Source organism: Mixophyes fleayi, chromosome 4 (genome assembly GCF_038048845.1).
Source record: "Mixophyes fleayi isolate aMixFle1 chromosome 4, aMixFle1.hap1, whole genome shotgun sequence".
NCBI classification, from domain to species: Eukaryota; Metazoa; Chordata; class Amphibia; order Anura; family Limnodynastidae; genus Mixophyes; species Mixophyes fleayi.
Window position 1 is genome coordinate 156,642,653 of NC_134405.1, and position 21,024 is coordinate 156,663,676.

General features: G+C 37.0%; 1 protein-coding gene across 1 annotated transcript in view; it reads right to left on the bottom strand.

The window, feature by feature from the left end:
• Positions 1 to 1,660, bottom strand: part of GRM3 (glutamate metabotropic receptor 3) — a 262,402-nt gene extending 260,742 nt beyond the window's left edge. Inside the window, exon 1 of the mRNA XM_075208691.1 lies at positions 1,036 to 1,660. The gene's annotated coding sequence lies outside the window, so the exon portion shown is untranslated. The remainder of the gene's footprint in view (positions 1 to 1,035) is intronic.
• Between the last annotated feature and the right edge of the window lie 19,364 nt (positions 1,661 to 21,024).

A 21,024-nucleotide genomic window follows, 5' to 3' on the forward strand; every position in this document is an offset into this window, starting at 1 on the left:
TCAGTGACTGATGTGATAAATTACTTAGCATGGCACAAAAATTCAACTATTTCACTTAATAAATAGGCCCTTCATGGTGCTCAACATGTCACTTATATCGAAGTGTAATTACCCTTTAAAGAAAGCTGAAAGCAAAGAACATCTTGAATTGTAACCACATGTTTCCCCCTCGGGAACTGTCATTCTACAGTGCATTGATGCTCTGGTACCCCTTTGTCTCTGCAAGAATTCCCCACCCCTTGGCAATTGGTGATAGATTGGTGGTAATAAAAAATTTCTTGCGGGCCATTTCATTTAGCTGTGGTCACAAATTTACACACACAATAACATTTTTATTTAGGTGAATGACTGCATTGATGTAATAATTCCATAGCCAGGCAATCATCATTCAAGTATAAACGATCACTGTGAACGAGGATTCTAAGGCTTTGACACATGGCTTTTCACTTATTGATTATAAAACCTATATTCGAGCACTGGATAACATACCAATAGTTTCCTTTGTGAGTGTATATTGTCTTTATCACTGTCGCAGCCGCGTGTTACTGGAGGAATGTGTTACTGACACTGTGTCAATTCACTGCCGTTCTACATAGGGAACATGAAGTTATTGTTTTACAACTGGAGGCAGTGCCAGGGTCTTGGCCAATAAGATTGTTTTTAAAGTTGGTGCAAATTTAATTTCCAGTATGTCAAACCACGTTACTCAAATTAGGTGTTTAAGTGGTGCAGTGTGCATTTATTTTATACTACTCATTGATTATTTTAACAGCATTTCCAAAAAGTTCAGTGAATATGAATAAATAGCATGTAAGCAAAAGTGTGCCTGGAATCACACAACGTGGTGTAAAGGTTTACTGGTCTCTTTAAGTTTCTTGATTTGCAGAATTTTTTAATATACTTGAAAGCTGATCTTGGTTTACCATGTTAAATCTGTCAGATACTGTAAACTGAGGGTTGAACGTGTTACAGACCAAGTATACAACTTAAAAATTATTTATTGACATATTAATAGTGTAAAATAATTGTGCTTACCTTGTGCAGGTAAACGCTGTGCACGCATGAAACGGGCAATGTAATCCACTCCATACAGCAGACGATCACAACACACGTTTAGACTCAGACTAGGGAGAAATGAAACGCAGAACTTGTAATTGCTCCCTCTACTTTCATTGAATCTGATCCAGCAGTTCCCTTTTCAGCTCGGACGCTTATGTGAAGGTTTCCTCTCTCCTTTTACACCAATTACCATTGATTTGATCAGTCAGTGTACCAGGAATGTAGATTTTTGTTTGATTTAATGTCATTTTCTAAGACAAGATTCCGTTCTTTGTTCAGCTCTCTTCCTCATTACATTTAGGGTATTTGTCCTCTGAGTTTGATTCAGCTCCTTTTAATTAAAAAATACACTGCAGCAGAAAAGTGAATTATGCCACTGATGTTTACCTTCTCTAACTTTGATGAGTCTTTGCTTCTAGCATCCTTGGCAAGGCTGCTGGACAATTAGTTCTTGGAGTGGCCTCCTGTTCCCACACTGTGTGTTAATGAGAGGACACGCTTTCTGCTTTCACATCAGCTTACTTTAAATGGTGCAGAACAGGACTGATGATTATTGCACTAACAGCTCCGGAGCACAAACAATGTTCTCTCTCCTCAGCAGCATATCTGCTGCTCTACACAGTAACAAGCCAGATCTTAGCATCACCTTCTACATGAAACATCTGACACACCCACTCTGACGTCATCTGCCACTCAGACTGCTCTCAGTATGAAGATATGAAATAGTCTCTAAGCATAAAGAAAAAAAAGCATAGTTATTTAATTTTCAGATAAGTACATTACTGTGCTAGTGTTGTAAATCTGTAAATCAAAGCAAAATGTGTATCTATCTATTCTTTACATTTAGCATATTTTAGTAGACTTACATACAGCCAGTATATGTCTTATTTATTAATTCTGTGTTAAATTATTAAATTATTAATTTATATACTAAGTGAAAAGGGTAGATTTGATAGGCTCTTTAATATTAGCCACATATTTAATGTAATGTCAAATAAAATTGTATAACATAAATATTTAATTTCCATAACATTTGGACCCCTGTAAAACAAGTAATGTGTGGAGAACAGTTATTCCTTCCTCTTGCTATTCTGTGTGCAGTTTACTATGGAGTTATAAAATATCATGTATTATTAGATTTCGATATCACTGATTATATTAGTGTTGACAATATTGGTGGCCATATGCAACTCATCAAAACTGTAAAGCATTAAAAAGAACAGCCACTACCTATTATTTGAGTATGATAAAAAATAAGATTAACTCAACTGACTTCAGGAGAGTATATTTTTCACAGTAATGCAGGGCTCATTGTGAAAGTTTTTCCATTCAAAGTATTGCTGTGAAAATACTCCACATGGTTTCAAAGAAGAACAACAACATTCTCAAAAGTTTAATTCCAAATAAAAGTTGACTTTATACATTACTTTTATATTTAATAAAAACTCATGAAGCTTAGCTCCAATCTTTCAGTGATGATGTCCATCCAGGAGGGTAAGTCTCTGGCCAGGAGAAAAATCCCACAATCACTGGACAGAATGCAGCCTTTAAGCAGATATGTCCTAGATGGAGCCCCTTTATGTTTCGTCCAATGGACTTTCTCAAAGGTTATGAGGGGTATCATCCAAATGGCAGTTTAAATAGCATTCCTCTTTAGACCAATCAATCGACAGTAACAATTCCTACAAATCAGCTGTACTTTCATCTTTAGTTCAACCAGCAACAACATCACGTTCACTCCTAAAAAAGGGAAATGATAAAAAATAAACATAAATTACATTTATATCAAATGAATAAATGAACTATTACAAACATATTTAAAACCTAAAACATAACAATTTAAAATAATGTATATTCATACAATTCTTAACCTCCCTATAACACGCAACAAATATGGATGCCATTTTATTGAGAACCACGGAGAGGTTCTATGTTGTCATAGAGAATCGATTTGTAAACTGCCTGTAGCATTGCAATTGAGGTTTCATTAAATAAATATAGGCTCCATTATATTGAATATCAATAGAGCAGCTGCATCATCCTATGGTTAAAATCATTAAATTTAATCCATTTACTTGTGTATATTGCTCAGCACCAATTTGTTGACTACGTATGTGTAGCTTTAGTATCCTTTTAGTTTTACCTACATACTTCAAGCCACAAGAACATTCTAAAAGATAAATTGCTGATAATGTCTGATAAATTAAACGTTGTTTTATCTTACATGTGGTGATATTCAAGGAATCTGAAAATGTTTTATATTGTGGATTCAAACATTACAATGGGACCATTTATAAAAGCCTTTGTTAAAGCCAGGCTGTTCCACAATCTTGATTCTTTTCTTTTCTGCCATTCAGCTGTAGATTGCTGGTGTGCTTAGGATCATTCTTCTGCTGCATTATACAATTTCAACCAAGCTTCAGATGTCTGACAGATGACCTCACATTGTCCTCTAGAATACACTAGTTTAAATAATAGTGTCAACAGTGAAATTTCTGTGGCTTTCCCAAAGCATCACCATTCCACCATAATGCTCGACAGTTAGTATGATGTTTTTGCTGTGACATTCTGGGGCATATTCAATTGTCCGCGGGATTGCCGAAAATCCCGCGGTCCGCGCAGGATTACCATTATTACGGTAATACTGCGCAAAAAAACCATTAATACGGTAATTTACTTGCTGGATTTCAGCTCACAGTTCAGGGAGCTGCGAGCTGAAATTCAGCGAGAGATTACTGTATTAACGGTATTAGTTTTTTCGAGCTCAATTGAATACCCCCCTCTGTGTTTAGTTTTCAACAAACATTATTATTATTATTATTTATTATTACCATTTATTTATATAGCGCCACTAATTCCGCAGCGCTGTACAGAGAGCTCACTCACATCAGTCCCTGCCTCATTGGGGCTTACAGTCTAAATTCCCTAACATACACACCCACACAGACTAGGGTCAATTTGTTAGCAGAAAACTAACTTACCAGTATGTTTTTGGAGTGTGGGAGGAAACCAGAGCACCCGGAGGAAACCCATGCAAACACGGGAAGAACATACAAACTCCTCACAAATAAGGCCATGGTCGGGAATTGAACTCATGACCCCACTGCTGTAAGGCAGAAGTGCTAACCACTTAGCCACTGTTACTCACCGGACTGTGAGTGCTACTTCTCGTGTGTTTAGGAACCGTGGCCGTCCACCATCTTGAGGGTCTGCGCATGTTCCTTTTAGTTAATTGGCTGATCAGGCAACACTCCCTATTTAAAGCACCTGAGGTCAATACCTCGTTGCCTGATCTTGGAGTCTCGTTCCCCATGAGCCTCTGAAGGTGTTCCTGTGTTTCCTCGTGTGTTCAGCTCCTGCTGATTCTTGTTGTTCGTTTGTGGTTTCCAGACCACTTCATCTTCCCCGTGTTTCATCATGACTGCACCAGCTGATTCCTATCCGCTGCCTCTGTGCTACTTCAGTTTGCAGTCCACTTCAACTCTCCTGTGTTTCATCGTGACTGCACCAGCTGATTCCTATCCGCTGCCTCCGTGTATCTACAGTATCCTGCTCACTTCAACTCTCCTGTGTTTCATCGTGACTGCACCAGCTGATTCCTATCCGCTGCCTCTGTGTATCTACAGTATCCTGTTCACTTCAACTCTCCCGTGTTTCATCGTGACTGCACCAGCTGATTCCTATCCGCTGCCTCCGTGTATCTACAGTATCCTGCTCATCTCAACTCTCCCGTGTTTCATCGTGACTGCTTCAGCTGATTCCTATCCGCTGCCTCCGTGTATCTGCAGTTCCCTGCTCATCGCTACCCTCCAGTACTCCTCGCGTCTGCAGCCCCCTGATCCGCTCTCCGTGCTTCTACAGTGTCTCCGCTTGTGTCAACTCGCCTGTCTGCATTGGATCAACGCCCCGCTGCTTTCATCTCGTCTAGATCATCTCTACTCTTCAGTGTTCTCCAGGTGTCCAGTTCTATATATTACTGCTTCCTGAGTATTTGTTTCTATCCCTGCTGGTTCACCTACCTGTGCGCTGCACCTACTAGATTACCGCTTCTACCCTCCTGGGACTTCGTATCCTGCCGGCCTCCCGCCGTCCAGGTATCTCTGCACTACTGTCTGACAGCCTGCTCTCCTGAACCACGGTATGCATACTTCTCATTGACTGTGCTGGTGTATTGCATATCTTGCTGGATGAGTTGTTCTCCTCTGGAGTTTACTATCCGCTGAGACTTTGTATTATTGTGCAGTGCTGTTCAGTCATTACTATATTGTGCATATCATCGTGGGATCAAGTTCAGTGTGCCCGTGTATACTCTGCATTGCATTTCTCTCCCCGTGCTCCTCCTCACATATATATTCAGTGGTACAACTTGCTAGAGGCAGACCACTGTTCCTTGTTTCCTGAGTCACCTGTTTCCAGTATCCTTTCACATAGCATTGGTACAACTTGCTAACGCAGACCACTGACTTCCCGGATACCTCCACCCGGATTCCATTCCTTCACCTAGACAGCGGTACAACTTGCTAACGCAGACCGCTGACTCTTATCACCTCCTCGTTACCTCTGGACATTCCTCCTCACTATAGCAGTGGTACAACTTGCTATCCGCAGACCACTGACTACCCTCACGTTTCCCTTGTCCATTCAGTTCCTCGTGTATTATTATTACATATTACCAGTGCTGCTAGTCATAGACTTTCCACGAGCATTCTCTACCATCTGCTGTCTCCTGTTCCGTGATCACCCCGCTACCAGAGTACCATATTACCACTTATACTGCTCTGGTAAGTCCATCATCTGGTGATCCCTGGGTAAAGACTCCTAGTGCCCGTGACAGCCACCGTGCTGCCCTTATGCATTAAGTCCAAACAATTCCACTTTGGTCTCTAGCGGACATTGTTCCAGAAGTCTTGTGCTTTGTTCAGATGTAACTGCAACGGTTGCAATATTTTTTTAAGAGAGAGGCGGTTTTCTCCTGACTATCCTTCCATAAAAGTCATGCTTGTTCAGTCTTTTTCTGATGATAGAATATTGAATTGTATCATTTACGATGTTGACAGAGGCCTGTAGATCGATGGCTGTAGTTATTGAAATTTCTCAGGGCATCATATGGTCTGATGTTTGGTTGAAATTGCTGGATGCCCACTCCTGGGAAGATTGGTATCTAACTTCAATGTTTTCCATTTACAAATAATCTTTCATCAAACTGTAGAATCATGGACTTCTTTGTAAAAGGCCTTATAACTATTTCCAGTTAACATTTGATTATCTGAGATCATTGTAGCCATCTTTTCAGTTTTGCATTGTGTTAACAAAGACCTGAAATCTCTGTACCAGAAGGTCAAAGGTCTGCTTTATATAGAGGTGGTAGCACTTTGTGATGATTAGCTGCTGAGGAATACTTGATTAGCAGCACCTAACTCAGACTTATTTATTGAAAGGAAAGTAGATGGCTGGTATATGTGTACACCACTTCTCCTACTGCTTTGCTTGTAAAAACGATCAAATTCCATTCACTTACATGTGCTATACCGCCACTTTTAAATTTCCACTTCGACCACTGTATGTGTTTTATATATATATATATATATATATATATATATATATATATATATATATATATATATATATTGAAACGTCAATAGTGATGGATTGCATATTTAAAGACTGATTGACTTTTACACACATTTTCTACTGCAACACATGTTCAGGTGAGATTAATTCATTTTCATTACAGCATCCTCTTTTCAATTACACAACTTTAAATGTGTTCATGTATTTTTAATGCCCTTATGATATTTTAGCGCAACATAAATATTTTGACATATTTTTGCCTTGTGTGTCCTTGGAAAGAAATTATAGAGGCAAAAATATACATTTTAGCACTTTGAAGAAAAACGTCAGGGTTATCTAAAACATTTTGAATCAATATTTTACAATAACATAAAAATAAACAATATATGGATACAATATAAACATAAAAAGTAAAGCAAAGGGAAAAGTGAGCAATTTAAAACATTTATCTGATAGCACTGTGCAAATATACTTTTGATACTCTCTCTCTCTCTCTCTCTCTCTCTCTCTCTCTCTCTCTCTCATACATTCACACAGAGCAGGAGACCAGGTGTAGCACCTGGACTAATCAATTAAGGAGTCAGCCAGAGCAATGCCTGACAGGAACCTTAAAAAGCTGGGTTTGAACTGTGTGGGAGACTACTGCCAAAAAGTGTCCAGTGTCTAGTTAGGGACCTAACTGTTATAGCCAGCGTTTAGGGCTATGGGACTATGTTTATTTCTTTGAATGTTTTATTTGATTGCTGAAGACGCTGCCAAGACTCTTTATCCATCCTGACAAGTAAATAAACGTCAACGTGGTTTAGCAGACACCTGTATGATGAGCCATCTATTTGCACGCTTTTCACAATATATATATATATATATATATATATATATATATATATATATATATATATAACAGAAGCGCCAAACATAGTGTGATACCATCAAATAATAATTTAGAAGTCAATCATTGTGTAAATGGCCGCGTACCGAAGAATAATATATACAAAGCTTATCTGGTTGAAGAAATAACAGGATCCCAGATCTTCTCAGGAGTGATTCGTTATAAGCTGATCAATCTCATACTGAAACTCAAGGAAACAAGAAGTATCATAGTGCAGTGTGTTAATAGCAATCAGGTACTTCTCAAAAAAAGACCTTATATCTAAAAAATATTTCTTACAAAATATTTCAGTAAAAAGCAAGTTAATGCCCAAGTCTCTCAAGCAAATGACCCCAGGAAGAAGCTCACTGACCAGGAAAGCAATATATATATATATATATATATATATATATATATATATATATATATATATATATATATATATATATTATACTGTATGTTTGTTTGCTGATATTTTTGTTTTATCCCAACAAATAGTAATCATATTGTGGTAGACAGCATCAGGTTTGTCTAGAACTCTTTATGTTGTGGGTGGTGTATCAAATGCTTTGCCAGAGAGTTTTTGGTGGCAAATTACTAAAATTTGCAACTGTTGTAGGCATGGCACATCTGAATGTCACTCCATCCAATACAATCAGGTGTGGAAGTAAAGCCTTTTTTGTTTTTCCAAACCTTATTTGACAGTATGGATGCACCACATTTGCAACCTTTTTCCTTAGGTTGCTGGAAAATAATTTATGAAAATTACAATCCTGAAATGGTCTACAGAACCAAACCAGGACGTGGGCATGCATCTCAGAGGCAAATAGGAACATTTTGCATTATACTATTGGTCTGCAGTTTCTGTGGTTAGTAAATCAGCCTGCTTTATGAATCAAAATATTTGCACCTATTTTTATTTTTCATTAAGCATTAAGAACACTGCATTTGATAGTCACAGTTTAGACCATTCCACTTTTTTTCTTTCTTTTATTAATTCAATGAATAATCCCTCTGCCATTGATTCTTCCACTGCCATGCACTAACGAATCCCAAAACAGTAGCAGTCATATACGAACCAGCCACTCGGTACTTTAGAACTGCAAGTGCCATTTTGATATCATGAAAGAGTATTTTTACACATCTATTTATTTGAAAGAAACTGCAAATTAACTTTTATGACACGTCCAGCAGAATTTAATGATAAGAAGATCAAGATGGTCCTAACCACTCAGAGATAAGTAAAATATCTTCAAAAATAAGATTCTGTTATGTAGCATGATATATTAAATTGACAAGGAAGGAGTGGAGATTGCAAATATATATGAGTTAGCCATTTTAAACATTTGTCATTTGTCAAAAAGGAAGCCTCAATATTGTTGTACTTTTTGGAATTAAAGAAAAATAAATAAGAATTATTGTGAAGGAAAAAATGGAACAATTAACGATTAATGTGGGGTAAATCAGTTGTGATTGTAGGCCATGCCTAATAGGGAAGTTTCTATTTGTTTATAACATGCCTTTGTGTCCTATCTTCAAAAGAGCAAACATTGTACACATCAGATGGGCAGATAGACCATAATCGCGCTCAAAGGTTCATGTACTTGTTTATAGTTGAAGTCAAAGAAGTAGGCACATATAGTTGACATTATTCTTGTTCTTTAGATATCTCTCCAACTTTTGGTATTCCAATTCACCTTTACTTAATCTTCCATTCCTTTGACCCTAGACTTCTCAGCTTCATCATAGATAAGTACCTATGCAATAGACCCTCTGCCTTCCCATGTATTTAGACCTTGCTAACTTAATTTTTTTCTATACTTAATTATTATTAGTCACATATGCCTTTGGAACGAAACAAGTATGTTCTATTGATATTTTCTTTTAAAAAAAAGTCTTGGCTCATTCTTTCTGTCTAAACTCTTCTGACCTTTTAGACCAACTGCAATCTGGATTTTACACATCAAACTCAACAGAGACATCCTTCTGTAAGGTTGTAAATGATCTTCAGGTTGCTAAAGCAAAGGTCATTTCTTTGTTGTTTTTCTGCCCGAACTATATGCTGTCTTTGACACTGTTGATCATTGTCATCTCATCCACATTTTTCAGCATTTATAGCAAAGTTGCTTACTTCTTCTTATTTTTATTTTTAATCATCTGACTATTTTATCTCTATGGCCTGTGGCAATAACAAAGAGCAGAATCCCAGCTGTACGTACGAAAGGAAAGGTAAAGAATGGGAGAGATGCGGAGAGGTGTGTGAACAGCAGCTGTGGATATTTTATAGATGGGGAGAAGGGGTGATGAGAGCAGAAAACCTGTAAGAAATGTGTCTTCTTTTTCCTCATTCAGTGTAATTACATGGCTGTACACCTAGTGATAATGGGACTGAACGAAATAAAGTGCAGAAAAACTGATATTCAATTTTTATTTAACCCTGCCACACATGTGTATATAAATCCATTATACAGATTTAAATACACAACACTTACAACTCTAAACACACATTCAAAATTTTAGCCTCTGTTTTTTACTGCAGATATTCCTGGAAAACGTTACTTTATTTATATATAACTATTAATAATAATTTTACAAATAAACAAATAATTTTACAGCACAGCCAATATTCACATTTACCTGCCAGTAACATCGTGTATTGACTTGATAAATTTCTGGTTAGCACTGGTATAGTTTGAAGTCAAAATATTAAATAAATCTTTACTATTTCTGTGCTCCTGGAGTCATAAGTTTAAACTATTATTATGAACATTTCTCATAACAACTAAAGTCTTTCTTATAGAATATAGAGTAAAATGAGTAAAATTGTACAAAAGAATTGTGTGTAAGATCTCTCAGAAGTTGTATCTCATATTCTTTCATGTTTCCGTCAATGTTAAAGTCATGTTATTGTTATAATGCTCTGTATATATTACTCACTCTGTAGAGCGCTGCCGAAGGTGATTGTGCTTTGTGATGAAATAATAATAATAATTTAAGATGCTTAAAAATGGAGCACACACAAATCAATTTCCACACATATCATATAATATGAAACAGATTTAGATTAGTTTAGTTTGTTCAGAACAATAAGTCACTAAGGAGAACACTTTATTTTACTTAATTTAAATGCATAACTTGTTACATTCACAGTCATACAAGGCACATGAAAATACAAAGAGAGAATTCAAACTGCGCTTCTGATATACAATAGATCTTGAAGCTGCATCAAGCCCATAAGAGGCATCGCCTTGCTTTCAAAAATCGCAAACTAAACAAAAAGATGGAATATGACAATAGCACTGGCTCTATGTATCACCATATGAAGTTAATGAAGACACTGTATTAGGTTATGACTTTCAAAAAACAAAATTAATTTGACGTTTAGAGAGTCCAAATCAATCCTAAATTTTCTCTGGTTAGAGGAACCACCTGATTCTCATCCAATACATAGATTGAAGTACTACTCTATTAGGTACATCTGTACACTTGCTTGTTAACGCCAATATCTAATTAGCAACTCAATACTTAAAAGGATGCAAACATGGTCAACAGGTTCCTTTGTTGCTCAGACCAAGCGCCAGAATGGGGAAGAAATGTGATCTACATGACTTTGACCTAGAATGATTTTTGGTGCCAAATGTGGAGATTTGGATATCTCAGAAAATGCTCTTCTCCTAGGATTTTTACGCACAACATTTCTAGAGTTTACAAAGAATGGTGCACAAAGCAGAAAACATCCAGTGAGTGATCAGAGGAGAATGGGCAACTGATTGAAGCTGACAGCAACTCAAATAACACTGCATTACAACAGTGCCCTGGGCACTAACTATACATGTTAGTGAATTGTACAAAGCAGAACACTGGCATCAAACCCCCTGTACTTTGGTTAGAGTATATGCTGCCTCTCAGTGGTGGCGCACTGCTGGGGTGGCATGGCCACCCTATGGTGGGGACATACCTAGTCCTCTACAAGTGTAATACCATTCTCGAACCGTGTGCTGTGCTCTCCTTTCTATTCTTGCAACTTTCACTACATGGTGATGCTGCTGATGTCTTAAGCTAATTTGCGGCTTGGCCAGATCCTGAAATGTTGGGTCCCTGTTTGGAAAAGAGATATTTACTATTCACTATTCAAGTCTGAGCAGTGAGTGAACAACTAGACCTTCATGCCAACCAGCCAGATATTAATACAGTACATTATTTTGTTTAATAAACAGGCCTCTATCCACACAATCAGCCCAATTAAATAGTATTTAAATTTAATACAGACTTATTTCTCCACATACCAGCCCCAATATTAAATTAGTAGCATTTCCATTTAATAAAAAGGCCTATTTCCCCCATTAGCCTTAAAATCAAATTAATATCTCACATATTTATCCTATATTTAATGGAAACTATTATTGGTAATAAATACATCACAGTCTACATTCTTTTGAATATATTTCTGATTTATTTTTAAGAATTATATTTAATAACTGTTTAAGTTTTATAGTATGCATCGTATATTTATATATCACTACTCCCCCCTCGCTCTCGTTCTTCTGAGCCACCTCTTTCTTTAAAAAACAAAATTATACAATTTGTTGAAACATGCATTTTTAGCAATTCCACTTCTGATAGATAGATAAATATACATATATATATATATATATATATATATATATATATATATATATATATATATTCCTGAATGACAGTAATTCTATTAATGAAACAAACAATGCTGTTTTTGTCAGCTATAATCTTAACGTTTGCTGTTAAGAGTCAATTCATCCAATTGTGTTTGTGTGCCATGCCTGTTAATGTGATTGTAAATTTATATCTTATAGAACATTTTCAATATAGAAAATATTCTATTGGTCATATTCATACACATAAAGATTTGCATATGATGGCACAGTTTGTGATCCCATAGCAGTCCCGGATTCCTTCAGGTAAAATAATTCACATTTATCTCTTCTATTGAAACACATAGTTTGCTGGTTACCATGCTTGTTGATAGTCTTTACACATCAATTCCACGTGGCTTAGGTGTCAAATATTAAATTGCACATTCTTCCACTTAATTTATGTCATTGCTTGTGACTACCAAATGTGATAAATTCATGTGAAACTGACCAAAAGTAGTCTGGGAGAGCTGAAATATTTCAATAGGTTCACAAAGGTGTTGAATTTGTTTATCTTTTTTTTAGATAAATATTCATATTGTTAAACTTTGAAAATGCCTTGTGTTGCAAAACATAGTAATTAAAGTATTATATAATTGCTTCCTTTTAGGTGAAGGACTGTAGATTTTATAATTGTCTGGCACTGATGGTGTTAAAAAATTCAGAAGCTGTTACATGTACTGTAGCTGTTTTAGGAAGGAGACAGCAGAACTGTCTGTGCATTCTGAGGTGTAAAACTGCAGCCATGGAAACAGGTAACCAAAGAAAAATAATGCCTCAATGCAGATGTCGGGACTTTAAAGCTTTAACCTTTTAGCGCTGAATCTTCACAAAAAAAGTTAAAATGTATATTTAAAAATACTTTTGTCTTCAGCAGAAGCACAAAATGATAAGAATTGAAATAAATTTTCTTTCTTGTGGAACAAAAGATGACATTGAGTTGAAATTATTCCTTGACACACCAGCCGTATTTTTCACAGTCTGTGAACAGAAATATTGGAGCTCAGGGCATTTGGGAATCATTGATTTATATTGAGCTCTGAAAATAATCTTTACCATTAAAAGTGTTTTTGAATTGCTGCTTAGATCTTCTCTTTATGAGTATTATAGGAAAGAAAACATAAAAAGTGTTAAGTCTTGGCATAGCACAGGGATATGAATCTAATCTGAAATCTTACAGCAATGCATGGTTATAATTTAATTACAGTTGGCTTGTTTTATTTTTAGGGCAAATTTCAGATATTCAATTTTGGCAAATTAATTTTTTGAATTGCCCTAGATTCACCCAATATTTTGTGAATAAATAACCCTGGAGAATCAGACCAATATCATAAAGAAGCCAATTAATAAGAATCAACCAATGTAACATGTCTAAAGCCTTATAAAGGCTCACTACCGCTCAGACACTTATATTTTGATCCTTAAGGATAGCATATTTAACCCCACAAAATACAATTGTTTTCTGTAGTAGGTTGAGAAATACACAAGTAGTTCATTATTGTTTAGTGTTTTTGTTAAAGTGCAAAAAAACATTTTTTCTGATCTTATGGAATTTAACTTATGTTATTAGTACCATTACTTACACAAAACTGTTTTACCCCTTACTTATCATGAGCTCCATTACTGGGTTTGGCGGATGCCTGGAGAATGTTAGCTGCAAGACTGCATTATGTCAACTGTGAAGTTTGGTGGAGGAGGAATAATGGTATGGCACTGTTTTTCAGGCCCTTATCTCCAGTGAAGGGCAATCTTAATGCTTCAGCATACTGAGTCATTTTGGACAATGCTATGCTTCCAACTTTGTGGTAACAGTTTGGAGAAGGCCCTTTTCTATTCTAACATGACTGTGCACCAGTGCACAAAGCAAGGACTACAAAGACATGGTTTGATGAGTTCGGTGTGGAAGAACTTGACTGTCCCGCACAAAGCTCTGACCTCGACCCCATCAAACACCTTTGGGATGGATAGGAACGGAGATTTGCGAGCCAAGCCTTCTCTTCTAACATCAGCGCCTGACCTACCTCATAAATGTTCTACAGAATGAATGGGCACAAATTCCCACAGAAACACTCCAACATCTTGCGGGAAAGCCTTCAAAGAAGAGTTGAAGCTGTTATCGCTGTAAAAGGGGGACCAACTTCATATTAAAGTATATGTATTTGAATACAATGTCATTACAGTTCCTGTTGGTGTAATGATCAAGCGTCCAGATACTTTTGTCTATATAGTGTAGATTTAGAGACCACTAGGGCCACCTGTTAAAAATGGAGCAATTTTGTGTCACATGACATGACAAGGCTTGATCTGGGGTCTTCTGGACTGCAGAGTACGCACATGATACCACTGTAGTAACCCTGCCTTACTCATACTGTATGTCCATTATGGAAGTGTGTTATAGAAAGAGATGAAGTGCTTGAGTTATTAAGGAGAGCAAATCATCTCAAATCTGTAACTTTGCACCTGGGCATAGCTATGTTGCATTGGTGGGGTGGGGGGGAATTAAATGTGGGGACAAATCTATAGTTTGGATAGGGCATTTCCTAGATCAACTTTAAATTTCAGTGTAATAATAAAGCTATCAAGTTTTTGTGTGCTATAAGAAAAGAACTGCCAGCATTTAACTTTTGTGCAAAATAATGAACTAATTTGCAACCCTTGCATTGTAACATGATTTGACCAGGAGCAAACTTACTAATTTTTTTAGCTTTGCTCTCCTTAATGACTCAGACCCGAACAGTGCAATTGCCCTGTCAATGTGTGTCTGCTTTCAGGTCAGTGATATTCATATTTTCCCACGTATGGACTGTGCATATACACTTTTTATATATTTAGCAGGTCCCAGCTTCTTGTAAGTTAGATTATTGAAACCCCTCACCACAAATGAATACAATAGGGGCGATCTTGTGATACACCCCTGATGGGGGATATGTGAGAAATTGGTAAACCTAGGCAAATGCCAAAATCACAAATAGCTATTATTAAGCTGCATTGTTTCCGTTATGTTATTACAAAGCTTTTATATGACTTTAATGTTCTCTTTGAAGCAGTAATGGAAACCTCTGCTGTTACACCTAGAAATGTAAGTTCTACTACTTAGGACTGACAAAAAAGGAGATGGAAAAAATGTAACTAGCATTATGATACTGCGCTACTCCTATAAACAATATTTTTATAATTATGTTAAATTTAAAGAGATAACCATTTAAAACCATGTGACACAAGTTTTTTGAGAAAGGTGGAGTGTTGCTAAATTAGTGACTTATGTTAGGAATTTAGAAGATCTTTAGATGGAAACTAAAGGTTGGAAAAAACTGATATTATTCATTTTATTTTTCATTTCCCCTGTATATTTTTGTATGCATATCAATAAATGTCTCCACAACATGAATATTTTCCACAATAGGTACTTACTATTGTCACTAATTTACTAATAGTACTACTGTCTATAGCCTAGGTTAGGTAGCCCCAGCCTGGCTTTATAAGGAAGCAAAGCAAACTAAAATAATAAATTGATACCTTCCTGCCTTTCTAGAAACACAGAAAACTTAAATACACAAGAAGGCAAGTTGTAATGCTAAAAATGCAGGTTAGGATCACTAATTCCATTTTATGAAGAAAATAGATTTATGAATGCCAGATTTTCAGAAATGACCATTGCTGAACACAATGTCATATGTCTATAGCCTTGTACAGACATTCGTTATTCTGGGTTGTACTAGATAGGAAATGTCTGTGAATGCTCTCTGTAACTACTGCATTTGCTACAGAGCTGTGTTAAAAGTAGAGATGGTCACTGACCCCCGTGTTTTGGTTTTGTATTCGGTTTTGGATCTGGATTACCTTCGTGTTTTGGTTTTGGTTTTGCAAAACCGCCCTTGCGTGTTTTGGTTTTGGTTTTGGTTTTGTTTTGCTATTTTTGAAAAAAATACCATTTATTTTTTTTGGTCTAAAATAACCTAATTTAGCGCTCCACCAGTTTCTTAGATAAGTGAGGTAATTGTAAAGCTAATAAATTATGAAAAAACAGTTTAATCCCTGGTAGGCCGTCCTTAATGCGAACACTTGTCTGCAAATTATACAGTCAAACCTGGTTGTCTACCTCCTCCATCTTTGATTATTGGCAATGCAGCCATCGTCTTTGGGTGTATATTACACCCTCCACTTGTAGTTGAATATAAAAACAGCAGCCTGCACAGACTGTGGAGCTAGAAAGTAAAATTAAATGACCCACGGTACTTTGGTGGCTATCTATGCACCCCCCCCCCCCCCCCGCCCTCCACTTGTAGTTGAATATAAAAAAAGCAGCCTGCACAGACTGTGGAGCTAGAAAGTAAAATTAAATGGACCACGATACTTTGGTGGCTATCTATGCACCCCCTCCCGCCCTCCACTTGTAGTTGAATATAAAAAAAGCAGCCTGCATAGACTGTAGAACTAGAAATTTGAATATACAAATAAATGGACAAAGGCAGTTTGGTATCTGTCTGCATCAGATCCCCTCTCCACTAGGAATAAAATAGAAAACCTATTCAGCTGTTATATAATCTAGAATATAAATAGAAATTAGGAAAGGCAATTTGGTATCTGTCTGCATCATAATCATCAACATCCTCATTAGCGCCCTCGTCACCTCCATAGATCTCCCCCTCATCCTCTTCTATTTCCAAAGTGGCATCCTCAATTTGTGTATCACCGGCTACACTCAGGCTGTTCAGGTACACATCAGCAGAACTGCTGAAAGGGCCCTTCTTTATGGGTACACTAACAGAATGCTCACGATTAGACATACCACTGTTGGATGGACTCTCCACAGGGATCGGTGTCATTTCTGATTCACAGCAAACATTATCCTCCAATGCCTTACTGTTATCTTGCAGCTCGGCTTTGACGCGTAACAGTAGTTGTGCACCACTTGTAGGCTCGGTAACATTTTTGGATCTGCCACTAATAGCCAAAGGTGAAGGCCTCATTCTCTCTTTGCCACTGCGTGTGTAGAATTATTTTTTTATCGGCACTTAACTTTTGCTCAGTAACATTTCTTTTTCGCTTCAACACAGTATTTTTTTTTTTGTTTTTTGTTTTTTTGCACTGATTTGGAAACACTCTGTTGTTTGACATCGCCTTGGCCAGATGACGTACTGGGAACACTAACATCAGGACTGGTGACAGAACCTGTTTGCTCATTCTGATCATATGTGGACTGCTTTGAATCCATTCTGAGCGCAAAGCACTTGTAGTGGTAAAAATTATTTGGTAAGATGCTGCTGACAGATATGACTTTTTACAGCCAGAAATATTTATGCACAATTATGGGGGACACCCCAAAAGCACTGAGGAGTGCTAAAAATTAGTTGGTAGATACTGCTGACAGTAATGACTTTTGACAGCCAGAAATATTTATGCACAATTATGGGGGACACCCCAAAAGCACTGAGGAGTGCTAAAAAGTATTTGGTAGATACTGCTGACAGATATGACTTTTGACAGCCAGAAATATTTATGCACAATTATGGGGGACACCCCAAAAGCACTGGGGAGTGCCAAATATTAAACAAAAATAATAAACCTCTATCCTCCTCTCTTCTCTAGCGATTTTTGTTAGAGCAATTGCAAGAAGAATATTGGATTCTCTGTCCCTTCTCTAATCAGCCTGTGACTACACCCTTCTCTCTCCCTCTGTCAAATGGTGATGGATTGCTGTGGAGGCAGGTATTTATAATCTTGAAGTATCGCGAGAACCGAGCCCCGAGATCCGACGACGTCACAATGACGTTCGGCCTCGATTTGGATTCGGAGCGGGCGGGAGAGTACCGAGCTACTCAGCTCGGTACTCGGATAGGCAAAGTTTGGGTGGGTTCGTTTCTCGGGGAACCGGACCCTCCCATCTTTAGTTCAAAGTGCTGCAGCATTGCCTGCCTGATTTACACTTTTGTTTTTTTCTTACACATTTTACGTCACCATGTGGTGAGGTGAGAATATCATCTCAGATGGCAATATCATACAGGCTTGCTTCTCCCATCCCTGATGCACCCCTCACTTTATGCATTCTGTAATAATTGGTTACAGCAAGAAGCACACAGCACACCAGTCACCTGCACTCTATCCACCAATTACTGTCTTAGCAATGTGGAGACTGACTGCATCAGCGAAATGGGTTAAGGAGAGGGAAAGCAAATATTCTCCCACTGCTAACACTACTGCACTCAACATTTATGTCACTCCTCTCCAAATACAATAAATTCAATAAATAATTCATGTGATTTTTGGGATATTGGGTTTTATGGTGGAGAGCAGAGAGAGGTCTACATTGTGTCCTAACGCTTAAGCAAAAACAGCTACATTTTATATAGTGTGTTTCCTCAAAGAAAGCAGCATATATTTATATTGCAAAAATGTATAAGTGCAGAGCCTGCAACCTACTTGTTGCACAGCACTAACTATGGTGTTATGACATTTTGACCATTAAAAGAAATTAAAATAATTAAAATTAGAATAGATGCTACCTACTAACAGAACACATTTCCTATATACAGTAAATTGAATTAATTAAATAGTAAAATCCACAGCATGTAGGGTATTTTGAGAAGGTTGAATCTTCTTGAGTTATTAACTGTGTTACTATGTTACTCCTTTTCATTTTAAGTGTTAACACACTAATACATGTGACACCACTGATGTTATTCCGAAATTATGAATATTATTTTTAGATATCTACACTACTAATTGACTTGCACATAGTAACATTCTTGGCAGCAAGTTATATAACATGCCCTGTTTTTAAAATGTCTGAACAGATTGCATTTTCACCTGACAAAAATATTAGAATAAAAATCTTTATACTCCAGGCAATTGTCAATCTGGGAATTGGAATATATACAGTATATCTGTATGTGTGTGTGTGTGTTTATAGTAAGAAAATGGAACAATGTGGCATTGGCTCTCATACAGCATGCACATTTTCTTTAGCAATCCTGACACTTCTTTGGAATGATTTCCCCACATTGACAGAATGGATATGTAAACAAAGAACATTTATAAAAATAAGTATCTATAGCACAGATGCATGTTAAATTATGCCTCTGACATCTTATTGTCAGGCCTATATGCTATTTACTGGAATGACTGTACTAATATCTTTTAGATTATCTTGCTATATAATGAAATTAATACACACAAAGATTAGCTTTTATTAAACTGCGTTCAAGGTTATTATTACATAATTGATAAAAAATTAACAAAAATCTGTGCAACATACACAAATGCAATTTTTTATATGAAAGAGTTTATAAAAATATCTATTTACATATACACATGTGGACCTAAGTGTGTGGACCTGTTTGGAACGGTGGCGGTCAGAATTCTGGCAGAAGAAATGCTAGCACTTAACCTACCGACATGAAAATGTTGGCAAATGCCAACACTTCCATTGCCGACATTAAAAGAGTAATGGAGGTGGGTCTGGGGTAGAGCCGCTGGACCCTTCTCCATTACTCTTTTAATGACGGCATTGTAATTAGTGACATTGTCAATGTTGCAAATCACACTAACGACCTGTCAGTGAAATGGAAGTGTCGGCATTTCCACTGCCTGAATTATGTCCCCTACCCGTTTGGATTACAGTTGGTCACTGGAAACTGCTTAATAGGTAACACAGAAGCTGCAATAATTATTCTGACAATAGGTGGCTGGAGAAGGGTGTCTTGCTTTTTACTGCACTGAGTAATATAAATGGCTATATGGTTAGGCATATCAAGCTATGCTAGGATTATTTATTTTTCTTTTCACAGATAATATTAATGTGGAACAGATCCATACACTTGTTCCCCATATCCTCCAGAATTCAATTCAAATTACTCACTGACACCTACAAACCCCTCAAGAACACCACTCCTTCATACATCTCAAACCTCATCTGACGTGCACTTCACATCCTTTCTGATAACCACCTCTCACTCCTGCCTGCAAGACTTCTCACATGCTGCTACCTATGGAATTAGCTACTACAATGTGATGAGACTCTCTCCAGCATTCAAATCTTTAAACCATCTCTGACCTATATTGCTCACACCAGTTCACCCTCGCTACTGTACCAATCTGCATTCTGAACCACACTTGCTCCTCTTTTCTCAGCCCGCCCACTTCCCACTAGATTCCAAGAACACATCAGCAGGCCCAACCTACCCTATGTTTACATGTCTGCATTTATTTTGTCTATGATGTATGTCCCTGTTTTATGTATGATTTGTTATTCCCACTTCTGTCTATAAACTTTCAATATTTTTTAGTTTTTCTGGGACAGGATATTTAAATGAGATTCAATGTGTTCCTTGGTTAGAGTGTGTCCAGAAACCCTCATTCTTCCTATAACAGGGCTGCGTTTTACAGGAGGTTCCACTAATCAGTCACAATCCAGATGCACATTTCAATGTGTAAAAAGACACAGGAAATAAAAATATTTACACACAAACGTTTGTTCATTCCAATGTCCTCTTATTCTCAAGAATAATTTAAGACATACATGAGTGTGGAATGAACAGCACTTTAAACATTAAGGGATATATTTACTAAACTTCAGGTTTGAAAAAGTGGAGATGTTGCCTATAGCAACCAATCAGATTCTAGCTCTCATTTTGTGGAATACACTAAATAAATGATAAATAAAATCTGATTGGTTGCTATAGGCAACACCTCCACTTTTTCAAACCTGCTGTTTAGTAAATATAGCCCTAAAAGTCTAAATGAATGAAGCAGCATCTTTAACTTTTCCCACCATGTGCATTTCTTTCTGGGCCCACAGTTATGTAAAAGTGTGTTCATTCCCATTTTTCAGGAGCAGTTCTGAAAGCCCAGTAGAAG